Genomic DNA, 16573 nt, shown 5'->3' with positions numbered 1-16573 from the left:
CCGGATCTGACATCGCTTCAAAACGATTGAAAGTTGGTACATTGTAAAGGTTTCCCTGCAGGTAAGGTACAGTAAAGGGGTCAAGTCCGGGAGTGGGATGGTTGTAGCAACAACCCACCTCTGGAGTGATGCCAAAATAAATACCAGGTGGTCTCGGGTAGAAGAAGGTCAGGTCAACTACACCAATACCAGCGCTACTTGTGCCCAAGTTCTGCCTCGAAATTAAATGAGCTACCCTGGAATCCTTGAAGTTAACTATTACACAATCCCCCTCAAAGCGCTTAGGGGTACTACCTACCCAACCTATTCTTCTAACACCAATAATCAGCCCATCCACTTCCCTGGGCAGTGGTCTATTAATCCTTAGCCAGTGCATTGTTTTATTTTTCAGCATCTAGAAGGATTCTTGTTGCTCAACCAACAACGGTGGTACATTGGTAAGGATGGCAACAAAAGGATAGCAGTCTGGGGGCAGATTCATGGGTGTAGTCCTACGGGGCACTTTTCGTAGGGAGTGTGTCGGGCAGACTCGAGGGGAGAGGAACAGGGCAGGTCGATGGAATTTGGGATGAGGTGATGAGATTTTTGGGTCCAAGATTCCTAGTTTTGGATCTATCATTGATACCCGTGACCACAGTAGCTAAACGCTTGTTGGGTTGAGTTGTATTAACCCGTGAATAGTCTGGAGGGTGGGTAGTGATCATGGGGATTTGCCCTGAGAGACGGGGCCCCGTTTTGGTAGTAGTAACAGCAGGAGGAAGGGGCTCAGAAACAGGTACTCCACTTGCCAACCCACTTATATTTATGGGATTATTACTGTCCCCCGTCCTAAGATTGGTCTTAATTAAGGATTTAGTTGAAAAGAAGTTGTCAAGGGTAGCCTGTTCAAAGCGATCTAATCGATCAGCTAACCTTTTGACTCGTTCTACAATGGGGGTCAATAATGACTTCATCAACTTCTCTAGCTGCATAAGCAAGGGTGAATCCAGGGATGAAATCTCAGCAAGCCCTGTCACCGTAGGATCACTAGGGTTAGATACAGAGTTAGCCGGGATGGCTCCATCCTTGGCAGTTTGTACCCCACCTAACCCGACCCCTTTAGGCTTGCAGGGAGCTCCCAGACCTATGCCAAGTTTCCTAATTTTCTTAGGGTGTTTAGGGAAACAACTGTTCCTCGGGGTAATGTGTCTTTTCCTTTTAGTGCGAGGGTTATTCGAGGCCACATGGGATAATACACCTGTTTGGGCAGTGTGTTCGTCGTCAGTAGAAGGAACATTTAATGTGGTAGACAAAGGGGGAGGCAAGATGGTCGGTGCAGCGACCGAAGGGGTATTTCCGGTCTGCAGGTCCGAGCCTAACTTGCCTTCGACCCCAGCCAAACTGGGCGACTGTGGAGAGACTTGGGACATTTCTACTAACACTGGCATGGTTACAGGTGGTAAAGGGGGAACCGGTGCCAGGGAACCCAAAAGTGGCCGCTTTTCCAGAGGAAGTTTAAGGAGTTCAATGGATTGCCTACGCTCGGCGCGTCTCTCGGCTAGGGCAATCTCTTTGTCAATATCACGAGTTGACCTACTAAAATACTTGTCTAGGGGGCCCAAGATTGTTGTCCCAACCGTTGGCGGGGGGGGGGGACTCAGTACAGAGCTGGCCGGAGGGGAAAACATGCTTGGTAGGCAATGCCGTTTGAAGGGCGGGCTAAAGCAATGTAAACCAGAGCGGGTCCTCTCACGGCACAGGGGCGAACTAAAACTACTGCCCGTATATTAAGCAAATCAAAATGTCAGTTAGCCTCGCTTTTTACAATGTTGTCCATTTGATAATGTAAGATGACAGAGAGTGGGCCCAGCCCAGCCTCCTGCAGCCCCTGACGGCCACAGATGGCCCGCCCTTGTCCCGGTACGCTCCCGCGCAGCGGTGACGATGTTTGCTGTTTATTGGAAAGTTAGTTGGTGGGGGCGTGGCAATCAGGGAGAGCGGCCCAGGTATCTCGGGTCTGGTCAGCTGAGGCTCCTGGGAGATGGAGTCCCAGCACCAAATCGCTCGCAGCCCTGACACTTCAAACGCCCACAGCAGTCTTGCAAAGCTTCCTTACACCAGCACCCGCAATGAGCAAGCGCCACGAAGCGGGACCCGCGAAGCGGGTCCGGCGTGGTGTAGCGCTTCAGGGGAGAACAGCGCAAAGGATAGCAACTGCGCACCAGCAGCAACAAGGGTCCAGTCCCAGCAGGAAAGCAAAATGAGGTCCCACGCAGGTTAGGAAATCCGGAGACTTTAGCGGTGTTGGTGGGGGCGTGGCAATCAGGGTGAGCGGCCCAGGTGTTTCGGGTCTGGTCAGCTGGGGCTCCTGGGAGATGGAGTCCCAGTACCAAATCGCTCGCAGCCCTGACACTTCAAACGCCCACAGCAGTCTTGCAAAGCTTCCTTACACCAGCACCTGCAATGAGCAAGCGAGGTGTAGCAGAACATCGCACAGGATAGCAACGGCGCACCAGCAGCAACAAGGGTCCAGTCCCAGCAGGAAAGCAAAAATATGCAAATTATAAAATAATGTCTCACCACTTTGACTGCAGCTGTTATAACAGTTATACGCTGAAGGCACAAAGAAAAGCCATGTAAAATGTGAAGTCCAGTCCGCTCAGCTCAATGCTCCACACTGGCCGTTAGACGCCTCCCTGCTGAAATGATTTTCAGCTGTACGCCCTCAAGGAAACCTCCGGAGCTTCGCCCTACCGCACCGAGTAGGGCGCGTCTGATATCCTCCACCTGAAGTCCTCCGCAGTTTCGGCGTTTCTCGGCGTTTCTACTTGCCTTGAATCGCACACACTACACACTACAGCTCAGGGCGGTCCGCGGACCACGGACTCGACCGCAGACTCAGCCACCTCCAGCGCTGGTCAAAGATGCCGGCTGCAGACGAGCGCTAAGAACGTCGAAAAAACAGCCCGGTAAGCCGCAAACATTCCAATCCAGTTCCCGTGACACATCTAAGCAATAGTAAAGGAAAATAGAACAAGCAAAGAAATTATATTTTGCCATACAAAAGAAATAGCTTGACTCTTCTATAGAGGCTTGTTTCTTGTGTCTTGTCTCACTTGCCTATTTCCCTGTTCTACAAGTGTGTTGGCATTTAAAAAACAAAAAGGTTGGTGTTATGGTTAGTAAGGCGCAGTGATAATAAATTCCCCTGACAATCAGTTAAAAGAAATTGGTAGTTCACTCCCAGGTGTCATTTTTTGACCATGAACACTCAGCATTGTGGGTGTGAGTAGGCCTCAGCAACAAGGCTAGGATGAAAAGAGGTGGGCACCTCTCTACCTACATGCAGTAACATAGCGGGGTAAACACTGAGGGTGGCAATGCAGTTGTAGATACAAGGTCAATCTCTTGACCAGAAATCTCAGACAGCATAGATATAAGCACCTCAATATCCTCTGAGGTAAAATGATGTGAGAGTTTCTACCCCGCAATGTGGCAGAGTAATAGATTAACCCTTATGGGTGATGGCGGAGTAAACAAAGATTGATTGGCAGCAAAAAGTTGCGCTGGTCTGACTTTGTTGGACTGCGCAGGGGCTATTTACAGAGGCTGATATATTTCAGTTAGTCGGGCGTGGCGTAGTAAATTATAGGTGCCATCTTAGGGTTGAGACAGGACTTCAGCATGGTGGCGAGGAGAAACCATAGGTAGCAGCGGGGTGTTCAGCGACCACCTAGCGTTATGTAATCTCACTTTATTAGCTTTATTAAAGCAGGTAAATTCGTCGGAAAAAAGCTGATAGTTTGTTTACTGTGCTGAATGCCATACAACAGACATGTGCGCCTTCTTAAGTCCAAGGACGGCCTCCTGCCTGGAGTTTGCTTCTTCGCTCTGAATAGCTGAGAAGAACCTTCATTTCGACATGTTCATGTCACCAAAAAGTACATAGCAGCAAGACTACACAGTGAGATCTGGGAGCGTTTTATAAAGTTGTAGTTTTTTGGGGTCGCTCGGGACCAGACCTCCGATCCTATGCTACCTTACCTGTCACGCGTTAGCCACGCCGCCACATGTTAGAGAACATAGCACCTACATCTCATGTGCAGTATTCCATTACAGGTGTAATTGGGGCTGCTCAGACCCATTCAACAATACTATATGCTTGAAGCTTTTCCCACTTCTACAAAAGTGCTGAGCTTCTAAAGCTACCAAGGCAGCCATAGGGGTGCGGTTCTATGTTTCTTTGTCATTGGAAGCATTGTACTGACTCCGTGACTACCATTGAAGTGCCTCTAGTGGTGGGGCAGAACTGAGGGTACATATTCAAAAGACTGAGAAAATGGTTGCTGTGTCAGAGGATGGGCAGAAGATGTCGCTATATTCAAATGTTTATATGGCACATCCATTACCTGTTCAGAGGACCACAACCTTGAAGTCATGTTTGCCAGTAGCCTTAACATTTAGTCTTGCTTACTGCTCTTCTGCCGTTTCTGGAACCTCTCAACAATTGATCCATCGTATTTTACCAAAAACCTATCCACATCTTCCAATCACATGAATTATAATTGCCTTAATCTGCTACTACTCTTATCACTAGCCTATTGTTGACCCTCCTCTTCAAAGGAAAGTGCCTTCACCCATATACATCATGTGATCACTTTTGTAATGTCTTTACTGGTAAAATATATGTTTTATCTGTCTACTCCTTAGGACCAACTTCATTAATCTCATTCATTTATAATTATATTACTTTTAAGATGTTTCCTTAGTGGGAAGCTCTAGTACACTGTTTGGTAAACTCACTTCAACCAGAATTCGAGCATAGGTCAGATGTAGATAACCGTCACAACTGAAATGCTCAACAAGATCTTGGGTTTTTCAAGCTGGTCTTTTTAGATAGCCGGCTTACAACATGGCTTATTCGTTGAAATAAATGAATGGTTCAGGTTTTAAGCGGTTGAGTTTAATACAGTACACAAATAAAATAATGACAAAGAATAGCAAGAATCTAGGTACCTGGAAAAGCAAGAAAAGCCTAATAAATGATTTTTTAAAAGCTGAGAGGCTGGAATGAACAGTAAATTGTTCAGAAATCAGCTAAGCGTGGTGGTACCACTTCCAAGAAACTTAAAGAGCTGACCGGGATTGAGCTTTTAGCTCAGTAGGGAAGGGCGATGTAATATAAATAGGGTGGAATGTTATAAAGAGACAAAATGTAGGGATCTCAAAACAGAAAGCACTTGGGGTGATGCAATCCAGACCTCATATCAAAGAGCCTGGTTTCCCAGAACCCAATCAAGAACCAGAAACTGGAGAAGATGTTAGGTTGCAGTACGACAGTCTATTAAGGAAGTCATCACCTGCAGCGGCATTGGGGAAGAGAATAGCAGCAATTAATCAATCAGTTTGTACCTCGCAGACAACTGAGGTAGAGGAAAAGCCTGTGGATGTCCCGGCCATCTTGGAATGAATTTGTGTTAGAAATGACCATCCTTTGCGTGGTAATCCCCCAAATCTTAGCCTTTTTATTGGCTTTAGGAGTCTGCGCACTTTACTTCTTTTAAACATGGTAAAATTGTTATGTGAGTGATTGGTACATGTCTGTCACTTATACATCTCTACTATAAGGTATTTACTTGTACCCAGGGCCTGTAAATTAAATACTACTAGTGGCTGCAGCGCTCGTTAATCCAGTCAGTAAAGTAGCCCTATAAAATCTCAAGTCTGCCATTGCAGCCTGCAATGCAGTTTGAAACTGCCACTTCGACCTGCCTTTTGTCAGGCCTAAACCACCCTTTTTACTACTAATGAGTTACTCCTAAGGTAGGCCCTAAATGCTCATGGGGGAGGGTAATTGGTGTTTAAAAGTAGGACATGTATATATATATATATATATATATATATATATATATATATATATATATATATATATAATATATATATTATATTGGGGCAGTTTTCCACTGTAGCAATGCTGACTTTCCCATAGGAAAACACTGGGTTACATAATAACCACTTATAATGATTAACTTTGTTTCGTGGAACAACTGGAAAAATAATGCAAAGAATTATTTAACAGTGATCTCCAGTCCAACTTAATGGTAAAGTCAGACTTCATATTACTAATTTGAAAATGGCACTTTTAGAAATGTGCTATTCCCCTGCCTAAACTTAAAGCTGCCTTACCGCTAGTGTCCAGGTTTGACTTGGTCCCTGCTGACTCCTTGGAGTGAGATGTGTATTCTTTCCAGACAGCAGAAAAATGGCCTGAGTGTGGGAAGCTGTGGATCTTCCTAACAGGATGAGTGGGGATGAGCTGTGCCCCTCTATGACTACATTTCTAAGGAACTGCCTTGGTACTCACAGAAGAACCGGACACCAGTGTTACATCCTGCTTTTCTTTCTTCTCTGTCCTTCTTTAGTGTTTGTTATAACTTGCTCAGCATACATCTATGATGTCACATAGAATGCTGGTTGTGTATGCTTGAGATGAGAGTCAGTTACATCTGAGGCTGAGCAGCAGTCCAGCTGCTCCTGGTGGGATTATAATTGAATTTACTTAATACTTTATTATCATCTTGATCTAATACAAATCTTCAATAAATCAGATCTATTTCTATCAACTGGATTCAAGGTTCATCTTTTAAATGTTACAACCAGTCATCCTGTCCCTGCCTTTGTTTGCCCTGCCAGGCTGGGGCCACACTGAGATGAGAAGGAGGAACTGACAAGAAGCAATTTAGGAGGTATAGAAAGGACTATCCCCATCCACAGTTTGGAATTGGGCATAAAAGTTGTATCCACAAAACCTGAAATCCGAAAACTCCTAGACCTGTGAAGATCAGTAGGACTGCCTTGATGTCTGAAACCTGAAGGAAGACTGGACATGCTTGCCTTGAATCCGGGACCCAGAAATGTGACCCCAAGTGTCAGTTGGCTTACCTATTTGAGCTGCAGGGACACAACACGTTTTCAGAGGCCTTTTCCTGCAACTGTTCAGTTGGCAGTACCACATGCCCTGGACCTTGCTTCTGGCCTCTACTGGAGTGAGTCCTATCCCACGTGGTGTTCCCATCTCCAGGGGCCCTCACATCTCTGGGATCACAAGCAACAGTTGAGCCAAAGCATGGTTTAAAAATACTCTGCCCTGTCGGACCCAGGGCCCAAGAGAGCTGTCAGCTTCCTGAGGTTTCCAAGCCTTAAGTGAGCTGCTTCACCCAATGCTTTTCAGATACTTTCCCACCTCTTAAAATCAGTCCTGAAGCATGGTAATAAAGAGGGGCATATTTATCAAAAGCTCACAAAATGTAGGTTAGCAAGCACATTTTCTGTGCCTAGTTTAGTGTATGCTAGATGCCATGGGTCTGACCTGTTTGTTATGAAATATGGAAAAGGCAGTATGCCTGAACACTTTACTCTGTCAAGATCAAATGCACCCACGTGATGCTCTTCCTGAGAGTGTGACATGTCTTCACAACTGTGGCCTAGCAACCAACTCTCGTCTTAGTTAGTTCTACCAATCGAGTTTCAATGCTGCTGTACAGACCAGTTCGGCAGGGAAAATGGGTGTGGAATGAGAGAACAGAGGTGCATGGACTTATCACAGGAGTGCTGTCCTCTTTTCTGGCCCACTCACACTTTACTCTTCTGACTCGTGATTGTATGGACTTTTAGTTGGGAAAGAATTATCACAGTATTTTGTCCTTCCTTCCTGGTCTGCAATTCTCTCTCTCTCTCTCTCTCCTTTGTTCCCTGTAGTATATGCCTCCTTCCCTCGTGCTGTACCCAGCACGAGGGAACACCCCATGTTATTGTTTACATTCTGTTCCATGGCTGCGTTCGATTCTATCACTCCGGTCAACGTTAGTCAGTTGCCCGGAGTCCTGGAGTCGAGCGGCAGCACCTTCCTGTGGGTTTCGTATATCTTCAATAAAGAAGACTTCAAACTACAAACCTTGACATCGGAGCTTCATTTATTACATTTGGCGATGAGCGGGTCCTGAACCTCCTTCAAACACCCACCAGGAGAAAAATCGGCCGACTTTTTCGACTTTCTTACTCGACTCCCTCCTTCCAGCTCACCTTTAAAATCCTCATTGATCTGCTTCACTCTCCAGTCTTCGGCGGTCTCCAAGTCATCTGCCCCCTACGATTTCTTCATAAAATCGACATTTCCTGGACAACGACAGTCACGATGACGGTTCGTCTCGAGCCTATGAGCCCGTGAGTACACAGCATTCTTTGCGTGTCATCACCCACCCTGACGCACATTCAGCGCAGCTGAGTCTGACACCACCTACGCTTCAGCGCGGCTGAATCTGACCTCGCCTACGCCTCTACGTCAACACGCACACGTAGGACGGCCATCTTAGCTGGTTGCCTAGCTACCCCACGCGCTCATCGCTAGGCGCTCACACGGAGCCGGCTCATTTCAAATTGACGCCGGATTGCAATTGCTACATCATTTTACTGGCGTTTCTTCACTATTTGGAGACTCAAATACTGGTATTTTCTTGATTTTACATATATTCAATTTTGTGACAAGATTAATTTCTTCATTTTAAGTCTGTTCCATTCGGTGACAGACACACCTCTACCTACATATCAATTTTCTTCAAATGTTTTGAACTATTTATTACTCTTTATATCTAGGACACATATTGTTATTTAAAAAATGTTTTCTTCATATCATTTTATTCAATTTTACCATAACTGTGAAATAACTCATTTCAATGGCTTCTTCTCAACAATTTGCTCAACCTCCACCTTTTCTTCAACTTCCTGGGAAACCTGCTATTCCTTGGCGTCAGTGGGTCAGAGCTTTTGCTAACCAGATTGTTGCAATTGATGCAGTCAAGTTCTCTCCTGAAAGAAAAGTCGCTATTTTATATGGTTGCTTAGGAGTTGCTGCACAAAATGTCTTTGAAAATCTTCCTAGATCCTCTCCTCCCTCTGGCGAGGCTGGTGATCATTGGGATGAATATAAGGAAGCTTTGTCTCGCTTAGCTCGACATTATGGCGAAGAACCAAATGAAATGCTCGAAAGACATAACTTCTTTAAAAGAAGACAACATGAGGATGAATCCATTGAAGAGTACATTGCCCAATTAAGAATTCTAGCTTCCACTTGCGAGTTTGAATCTAATCCTGACATCTACATCCGGGATCAATTTGTATTCGCTTGCTTTTCTAAAAAGATTCAACAACGCCTATTGAGTTGTAAGAAGCCTACACTTCAAGAGATCATTGACATCGCTTAGAGCATTGAGAGATCCATTACAACTTCTAATGCTCTTCAGAAAGACCAACCCCATACCTCATTTCATTCTTCTTCGGTTGATAATTCCAATTCTATTAATGCTGTTAATTTGAATAAGTCTTTTAAACAATTGCAAAAGAAACCTAACCCCTTTTGTTACAGGTGCGGTTCTAAATCCCATATTGGCAACAATCCTACCTGTCCTGCTCTTGGCAAAAGATGTATTTTATGTAAAAAAATAGGACATTTTCAAGGTCTTTGCAGATCTGTCAAAAGGTCAAACAGACCTTCTGTTAATAACATCGTTTGTCCTGACATGGATGATTGTATTGATGAATTTCAAGATTTGGTAGTTTCTATCCAATGCAATTACATTCATGCTCCCAAATTGGTTAAAGGTCCTTTCTGCTCTGCCCTCTTTGGTAACATTGAAATTTCGGTAATGGCAGATTCTGGATTTCCAATAACCATTTTGAACGATGTATTATTTCATGAAAAATGGAATAACTCTATTTCTTTGATCGAATCTGACCTCAGTCCCAAGGCATTCGGCGAATTTGACATTATTATGCTTGGTTATTTTGACTATAGACTAGAATGCCTTAACAGATCTATTATTACCAAAATTTATGTTGCCATTAATGGTCGCAATATTGTTGGATGGCAAGATCTCGCCAAAATGGGTATTTTCTTAGTGCCTGGTTCTGATGATCCTATAAGAGTTGGCGATCCTACGGAGGGTTACTCTCCTGTTCCACCTTTTGTTTCCAAATGTCTTCTTGTCAATGATCATGACTCTGACATCAAACAAATTTTGGACAAATTTCCAAATGTTTTTGCTGACCAACCTGGTACTGTCAAAGGTTTTCGTCATGAAATCAAACTGAAAGCTTCTGCTCAGCCCATAGTTCATAAGGTTCGCCCAGTCCCCATTAGCGCTAGGGATGAACTTAAATCTATACTCACTTCTCTTAAAAATGATGGTATCATTGCACCTTCAAACTCCTCTGAATGGGTTTCCCCGATTGTCATTGTACGCAAAAAGAATGGCGAGGTCAGGCTATGTGCCGACTTACGCACATTAAACAAAAATATTTTGGTTGATTGCCACCCCCTCCCCAAAATTCATGATCTCCTGGCCAATCTGGGCGGTGCAAAATATTTTTCTTTAATTGATTTGCGTTCAGCATACCATCAGGTTCCCCTGACTGAGGCCTCTCAGAATCTGACCACATTTGTGACCCCATTTGGAGTTTAAAAATATTTGAAACTTCCCTTTGGGTTAGCCAGTGCTGCTAGTGTCTTTCAAAAAATAATGGATCACCTCTTTGAGTCTATTCCTGGTGTACAAGCATACCAGGATGACATTTTGGTCTTTTCTCCTGATTGGAATTCACATTTGTCACATCTGACTTCCGTTCTAAACTAATTAAACGATTCAGGCATGACGGTCAGAGCTGACAAGTGTACATTTGGCTCTCAGTCTCTGGATTACTTAGGTCACACTTTAACTCCCGAAGGCATAAAACCCAAATCCTCTCTCATCGAAGCCATCACTCATGCTTCTCCCCCTAAAGACAAGGATTCCCTTCGCTCCTTCCTGGGTTTAGCAGAGTATTATGCCCGTTTTGTTAAAGGCTATGCGCAAATTGTTGAACCTCTTCGTTCATTGCTTCGCAAAGGTTCAAAGTTTGTATGGTCAGAAGAAATTGACGCCTCTTTTACTCACGTCAAGAACATGATTGTTGGAGCACCTGCGTTACATCCTTTTCAAGATTCTGCTAAATGTTTCATTATGGTTGACGCTAGTTTGACTGGCTTAGGTGCCGTTTTGGGACAGTGGGTCTCAGGAAGAGAACACACGGTTGCCTTTTCTTCCAGGAGACTCAAAGATTCCGAAACACACTATAGCACCATCGAACGAGAGTCCTTGGCCTGCGTATGGGCCATTGAGAAGTTCAAAAATTATATATGGGGACGAGAATTTGATTTATATACTGATCACAAGCCCCTCACTCAGCTTCTCAATGGTGATGGTCTGGGGAGAGCTTCTTCAAGACTTGTCAGACTATTATCAAAATTACATGAGTTCCACTTCAATATAAAGCACATTTCTGGTGGCAAGAATTTTCGTGCTGACTGCTTATCTCGCATGTCACTTAATGATTCTTCTAATTTACAAGAAATTGATGACATCGAGTGTGTAGTTGCCACTCTTGATGCGACAAAGTTTTGTCCAGGCATCACAGAAGATTCATGGTCCAAAGCATTTGAAAATGATCATAATTTAAAATTAGTTGCACAATATATTTCCAAAGGCTGGCCTGAGAGTAGGAAACTACCTAATGAGTTAAAAGCGTTTGCTATGATCTCTTCTGAACTCTCCTTAGTTAACAATTTGATAATGAGACATGATGTTTTTGTTCCTCCTTCAGATATCAGACCTGATATCATTAAATGTGCACACCAAGGCCATCTTGGCATCACCAAAACATCTCAACTTATCAAATCCCATTATTGGTGGCCTTCTATTGAGTCTCAGGTAAAATTTTTCATTGATTCCTGCAATGAATGTTTACTTTCGGATAAGAAATGGAAACTTATGAATACACCCCTTCATCCTGTTCCTTTTCCAGACAAACCGTGGGAAAAAGTTGGCTTGGATTTTTCTGGCCCATTTGATATTCTTCCCCACGAAATGAGATACGTCATTATTCTAATTGACTATCACTCAAAATGGTTGTATCACATGTTTTGTGATTCCCCCTCTTTAGCCAACGCCATTACATTTTTTAAAATAATTTTTGTTATTGAAGGCTGTCCCTCTGTGGTAGTTACTGATAATGGTTCTCATTTCATATCCGAAAAATTTACCTCATTTTTACTGGATCATGATGTGGTTCAGTTTAAGGTTGCCCTTTACTCACCCACTTCCAACGGTCTGGTTGAACGGGCTAATAGACTTCTCAAAGATGCTATTCAAACTGCTATTTCCTCTCACAATGACGTCAAGAGTTTTCTTGAGGATAAATTCTGGTCGTACAATATCTCTCCTCACAGTACAACTGGTATATCTCCTTTTTCTTTGTTGAGGAATAGGAATGTTCATACCAAATTATGCCCCAACTGGTTATCTCAGAAGAATGTTGAAACCCAAGTCTATGAACCTCGTGATTTTAATTTGTCTAATAGAGTTTTACAAAAACAGACTCTCATGAAGGAAAAACATGGTTTGGGTAGATGTTTCAATTCAGCTAATTTAAATGTTGGTGATTGGGTTCTTATCAAAAACCCAAGAAAAGTTTCTAAAGGTCTCTCTAAATTCTCTACTCCAGTCCAAGTTACTTCTGTTAATAAAGCTTCTGCTTTACTTGGCAGTAGAGGATGGTGGAACAAGAGAGCTTTAGTCCACTTGTCCACTTCACAAGCTCAATCTTTATTGAATCTGACAAAGGAACAATTTGATCAGTGTGACTGGTCTTTTTGGTTAGATGCGCCTTTTCCTACTGATTCCTCTTCCTCAAGTTCAATTTTTGGTTCATCAGAATCACCCTCGAGTTCCTCTCCTACCTCCATTGATTCTGAGGTTGTAATGGAAATTCCATGTCAATCTTCTGCTTCATCTGTCCGTTGTAGGAAGTTACCTTATCAGGTTTAATGATTATATTTTAGAATGAAATGCACTTGTTTAATGATTATATTTTAGAATGAAATGCACTTGTTTTGTTTTATTTTCTTTAGTCATATGTTTTATTTCTTTTACTTTTTACTTTGAAATGTTGTGAAGAGGGAGAAGTTGTAGTATATGCCTCCTTCCCTCGTGCTGTACCCAGCACGAGGGAACACCCCATGTTATTGTTTACATTCTGTTCCATGGCTGCGTTCGATTCTATCACTCCGGTCAACGTTAGTCAGTTGCCCGGAGTCCTGGAGTCGAGCGGCAGCACCTTCCTGTGGGTTTCGTATATCTTCAATAAAGAAGACTTCAAACTACAAACCTTGACATCGGAGCTTCATTTATTACATTCCCCATTTCCTCAAAGTTTCCTAAACGCTCTTAACTAGTCTGGGTCTTTTGATAATATTAAAGGAATAAACCTCATGTTATGGGCCTAAATGCCACCTTCTTCACATGGATTCTCTCTAGGATACCTATTTCATGAGCCTGAGATTGAGTCCAATAGTTACTTGGAGTTCATAGGATTCTTCACCCAGAACTTGATGGTAGCCATTCTCATTGAGTTCCCTTTACTGCGAACCACTATCGTTGCAGTCAAAGGAACACTGGCATAAGTATTTCAAACAAAACATCAAGTGAAGTTACCATGCAAAAAGTCGTAATGCTTTTATTCAAACTTGCAATTAGTTACTTTTTTGTGTTCTCTCCAGATGGCTGCAAGGACGCCTTGAAGCACAGGATTCATTCACTACCACAAATAAGTGTCTACTTTTTAGGCACCTGCACCGTTCCTTGTTATTCTTTTTTTTCAGAAATTCTGTGTTACTGATGTTTTACTTTTTTGGTTTTCATTTTCTCAGGTCTTCTGGGATGGCTGCTTCAAGGCCGAAGTTCTCTGGTGGCTGAAGCAGGAGAAAATACAAGTAAGTCTAAGTATGCTGGAGTACTCTGTGCTGTCTGCTGCCAATGCAGGCACCCTGGCACAGTGCTTCAAGGGGGCCTGCATTACAGGCAGCATTATTTTATTGGCAAGAATGGATACCTTCCTGCACAAAAGCAATCTTATAAGGGAATATCCTCTTTCTGTATGTGATGCACTAAGGAGGGCATAGCATTTTGATTCTTTCCAAGGTTTACTAACTTCAGTAAATTTGGGAATGCACCCAAAGTCCATGGGGGGGATGAATAGGAACGCCAATTCCCCACCCACGGAAGGCCTCCAAAAATGCGGTGTAATGCAGTGCAGCCCAGGGGGCTGCGTTGCGTTACATTTTTTTTACCAAGCATAAAGAGAAGCAAGGAAAAATGAGAGGATGTGGAGCAGTGGTGCAGCGGCCAGAGCTGCCAACTCGGGAGCCAGGGATACAGACTTGTGCCTTGGCATTGGCTTAACATGCCGTGATCATGGGCAAATTGCTTAACTTCCTCCATGCCCATGGGCAGCACCTGCATACCCTCATGGGTGATAAACCACGCTAAATAAATCTATAAATTATAATTACGAATTATAAGCCAGGCAGCCTTTGTCTGGCTTAGCAAATACTATCTAATGGCGCAAGCACGATGAAAATTTTTAGTAAATCTAGGCTGGAATCTCTCAAGTAATGGAGGGAAAAGACCCGAGTAAAATAGGGTTAATGCGCAATGGCACATCTTTTTCCTGGGTGGTGGGAGAGAGAGCCAACACTGACACATACGTTTAAGCTGAAGGCATTGATGGGTGGATCATAATTATACTGTGCAAAAACCTGTGGAGAAGTAACTTTTAATTTAGACTCCGACAGATTATCATTAAAGGCAAGGGTTTCTGTAACCAATTCTTACAACCCTGTTTGTTTTGGAATTTCTTTATTTTTTTTATACCTGTCTTGACTGTGCAGCAGTCTGTGAGCGCGTATGTGGTCACCAGATAAAGATCTGTAAGAAAAGCTGGTGTGTGGCTTTGCCCTCATGTCGATATTCCCTTCAAGCATTTGATTGAAAAATGGTTCTGTCTGCCTGGCTATTAAGTGGTTCCATTTCTCATTTCATTTTACGGACAGTGATATTGTTAACACAGACCCCAGGTCAAATACAGTAGGAGCAAACCGTCCATGGGGTATCCTTTGACAAATTCCGTAGGATGAGGTTTCACATTGTGAACTTTCTTACAAATATATTAAGAAGACGTTTTGCATTGAACTGAGTGCCAAAAACCATTGGGAGTGTCTTTATGTTGTAAACACGTCGGCAAATACAATGGGAATGGGTTTTACATTGTGAACCCCTGGCCAAACACCCTAGGAAGGAACTTTTAATTGTGGACCAATGGTGCAATAGGAAATGGTTTGACACTGTGAACTCTTACAAATGCAACTGGAAGGGATTTGATGCTGTGAAGTCTCTCACAAATGCAGTAGATATGGGTTTTACACTGGGAATGCCATGATAAACACCATTATCGGAGCATATAGGAGGTCCCTCACACATGATGGGAGCAGACTACAGTTACAGGGTTAGTTGCCCTCTTTAGAGTGCCCGACTTGCAACCTAGGTAATCTGTGAGGCCCTTAAATGACTGATTGCAATTCGGAATTCAGTCCAAAATCTTGAAATATCTGTTGCTTTGAGTATAGTATTTAGTTATGTGTAGAGGTGGGCGAGCCAATAAATTAACAGGGTCTGACTTAGCTCTAAGAGCCCCTTCATGAGCCGAGCCCTAAAATATCTTTGACATATAAGTCATGCAAAAAGTATCATCTTAAAATATGATGAAGTCCCTTGAAAATTCAAAAAAAAGTATATTCTTTAACATGAGGATGTCTTTCAGTACTTTGGAATATATCATTTTACTGAGAAGTATTTATTAAAAGGGACAGAGAAACTTTACAGTGTATTAAACAAATAAATAGGAGTTTTTGTGTATGGCACATCCAGAATGCATGTATTTGGAGGCTCCCAAATATTGATAAAGAAGAAAAAGGAGTCTTGATGAAATAAATATAGTTGCACTGGGTCCCACAATTTAATCTAGCAGGACATCAGGGACTTCTTATTTTATGCTGGGCAATTTGACCACTAGATGGGTATCTGTTTCTATCTTGTCCTTTTTTTCATCAAAAATGTGTCTTTATTTCTTGGCATCTGAGGTGATTACCTGAGTGGCAGGCAGCAGCCACGAGAAAGCTCAGCTTCCTTTGGGCTCGAGGGGACAGGTAGACCTTGAGCTGAGCCAGAGCCAGGCATCTGGCTCGAGCCTGGCTAGAGCTTTGAGTGGCTCACCCTCCTCTAGTTATGTGTGCATTGAAGTAATTTTCCTTGGAAAAGAATTGGTTAGACATTAATTTATAGTGTGATATTTTGTGTATTGCTCAGTTCTGAATTTTTACCCACAAAACCTTGAACTTCTATGTATCAAGAACCGGGGAGTCAGGATTTACCCTATATATTCTTTGACTAATGCACTAGGAAGGGGATTAACATTGTGAACACTGACACATACAAGAGGGAAACGGTTTTAAATTGGGAACTCTGTGAAAACTAAAATATGAAGAACATCCCAATGTAAAATCGTTGATAAACACCAGTGCTTAATTTGTGTTGGTGTTTTCCGGTGCTCTGCACCAGCACTTAATTATCAACACCTGCACCTATTAATGAAACTCCACCACATGGTG

The sequence above is a fragment of the Lissotriton helveticus genome, chromosome 9, assembly GCF_964261635.1.
Source record: "Lissotriton helveticus chromosome 9, aLisHel1.1, whole genome shotgun sequence".
Lineage (NCBI taxonomy): Eukaryota > Metazoa > Chordata > Amphibia > Caudata > Salamandridae > Lissotriton > Lissotriton helveticus.
The sequence above is the reverse complement of the archived record's forward strand: the minus strand, read 5'-3'. Positions refer to the sequence as shown.